The sequence below is a fragment of the Pinus tabuliformis genome, chromosome 5_2 (genome assembly GCF_031772625.1).
Source record: "Pinus tabuliformis cultivar Carrire ecotype Pingquan chromosome 5_2, CPIR1, whole genome shotgun sequence".
Classification (NCBI taxonomy): Eukaryota; Viridiplantae; Streptophyta; class Pinopsida; order Pinales; family Pinaceae; genus Pinus; species Pinus tabuliformis.
Genome location: NC_142306.1, coordinates 789,696,263 through 789,699,345, shown reverse-complemented (window position 1 = coordinate 789,699,345; position 3,083 = coordinate 789,696,263).

Here is a 3,083-nt window from a genome sequence, read left to right as displayed (position 1 = left end):
TTTAGCCAAGCAAATCCCAGTACTACTAGCCCTTTTGGCAAGAGTCCGCGGAGCACGGACTGAGGTCTCACGTGAAGTAGTATGGGAGGGTGCTAGAACTAGGTTTTCGCACCCTGGCAATGTCTGATATGTGGTGATTGGTACGTGGCCCAACATTCGCACTTACTGCACTACGCACACCTGCGATCCCCTTGTGTCCTTCACGCAACTCTAGCTGCAGCGCGACCAGTGTTAGTTACCCAAGTCTTCCTTACTTAGGTTATGTTTGCTAATTACTCAGAGGGTTTTCATACATAAGCATTCATACCAATGTTTATCAAGTGCGCGCATATAAATAAATAGATACCATTAACGCATAACATCAAAATACAGATCCACAAAATAGATGCATAATATGATGAATCAAACTTATCTTTATTAATAATCATTTTCAATTTTAGTTCAATACAGACCCGACTCCGCCCTACACACTCAGCTGCAAGGGTCCATGCACTCAGTTGCAGACTCTACTAGGCCTCTGTGCACTCAGTTGCAGAGCCTCTTCCTATTACTACGACCCAATACACTTCAGTTCTACTTCTATCCTTTAACCATGCCTTCGCATCTATCTACTACTTTCTTACTTGCCAAAAACTAACTTTACACTTAGATCCTCGCTCTATTTATAAAATCCCATGGTCCACGGACCATGGGTAGGCCGATACAACTTTACATTATTTTACAATTCTTAGGGCGCACAACCCTATGACTCATCCTAGACTTTCACGCTCCATGTCCGTACTTCACGGAGTCTTTACATTACATTGACCAAAACTCGGGTTTTAAGCCTCAAAACCTGCTGCAGGGGATCCCATGCCCAACGGGCCCCCAACACAATCATTATGACTCGTCCCAAGTCACTCTACTAGTGCGGAAATCTTGGCATGAAGCCCCTCCAACTGTGTCTGTGCTGCACGAAGGTCCGTAGCGCACTGTTCTGCCGTCTGTTGAATCTACTCCAATCCTACTTCTGAATCATCTGCATCTGACTCATGTCTTTTATTTGGTACCAGCTTCTGGTGCTTGTGTTCATAGTCTCGCGCCCCTGCCCGGCTCCTTCGGCCACGAAGACTGTGCTTCGGTTAGTTAGTCAAATAGTCGGACCACCCATGTAGGGCTTCAAGCGACTGCCTTTTACTTTTCCTGGGATGGGTTCTCCATTAAGTTTGACTAGTTGGACCGTGCCTCCGTCTGTAACCTCTTTTACCACATATGGTCCTAACCAGTGCATTCTGAATTTTCCGGGAAATTTTTTGAACTTGCTGTCATACAGCAGCACTAAGTCGTTTACCTTGAAGGTGCATAACTTGATATGGCGGTCGTGCCAGGCTTTCTCACACTACTTTTGTACATGCTGGTGAAATCCGACCAGAAATCGTTCTTCCTCGAGTTCTTCTAATTACACGAACCTTTCTTCCAAAGCTTCGCGGTCTGACATGTCTGTGAGCGCTGCTATTCTCCAACTAGGTACAATATATTCCATCGACATGACTGCTTATGTACCATAGACCAACCGGAATGGTGTCTATCCCATCAATTTCTTGCACGTTGTCCTGTACGCCCATAACACAACGGGTACACATAGGTCCCAGCCGTTTTGCCGCGCATTACATATTTTGGTCAACTCAGTCTCCATTATTTTATTGAATGCTTATACTATTCCATTAGCCTGTGGGTGGTATGGTGTACTTTTCTGGTGATAAACCTGGAACTCTTCCGTGAGCGTGCTGATGGTTTCATTCAAGAAATGTGTTCTGTGATCGCTCATTAAGATTTTCAGGCAGCCAAATCGTGTCAACACGTTTTCAAACAAAAGCTTTGCATTCATGGCAGTCATGCAGTCCTTGACCAGTTGTGCTTCCGCCCATCGTGTCAAGTACTCCGTTGCGGTGATGATGTAGTGCACACCTGTCTTTCCCTGAAGTTTGATTGGGCCTACAAAGTCGATTTCCCATTTCTCAAATGGTTGCAGTGTCATTTGGGGATTTAACAGCATCTCATCCCTTCGTGATGGTTTTCCCGTCCTTTGACATATATCACAGGCCTTACAATGTGCTTTCGAATCCTAGTGCAGGGTCGGCCACCATAACCCTGCGCGAAGAATCTTTTGTGCGGTCGCGCGTCCTACATAGTGTCCTCCTGCAACACCCTGATGTGCTTCCACAAGGATCTGACCTCGTTCAAATTCAGGTACGTATCTTCGCAATATCTCATCATTGCCCATCTTGTAAAGGTGCCCTGCGATGACAGAAAATTCCATCGTGCGCACCACCAATTCCTTCTTCTATTGGATTGAGTACTCCTTCGGTGCAGTCCCTGTTGTTAGAAAATGGATTATATCCTCGAAGTGTCCATCCGCGACGTGTATTGCGAAGAGTTGTGCATCAGGTAGTCCCTCCTCCAAATTTTTTGGTTCCTCGCCCGTCTCAATTCATGAAAAGTGGTCTGGTCTTGGGTTTAAGCGTCCCGACTTAACTATGACCTCAAAATCATATTCTTGAAACAATAAGATCCATCTGCATATGTGCCCCCCCAACGCAGGCTTGTTCACCAAGTATTTCAATGCGGAATGGTCAGTATACATCTTGAAATGTCCTCCAAGTAAACAGCGTCAGTATTTCTGGAGCGCATACACCATTGCCAACCCCTCATGTTCAGTGGTAGAGTAATTATTTTATGCTTTGGACAATCTTCGACTCGCAAACGTGATCGGGTGATCCACACCCTCTGCGCCCTCCTTCGTGAGTACGGCTCCCAACGCGATACATGACACATCAACATGTACATGAAATTCCACGTCCCATTTCGGGAAGACCAAAATTGGCGTGGAGGCCAGCTCCCCCTTTAAGACATCCAAACTCTTCATGTAATCATCATTCTAGCAGTATGTCACATCTTTTTTCAATATCTTTTCCATCAGTGCGGTTATTTGGGCATAACTCTTAATAAACTTCCTATAGTAGCCAATGTGCCCCAAAGTAGCGCGTAACTGTTTGACACTGCACGGTGCTTCCAGATTCAGAATAACAACAATCTAGTGTCGG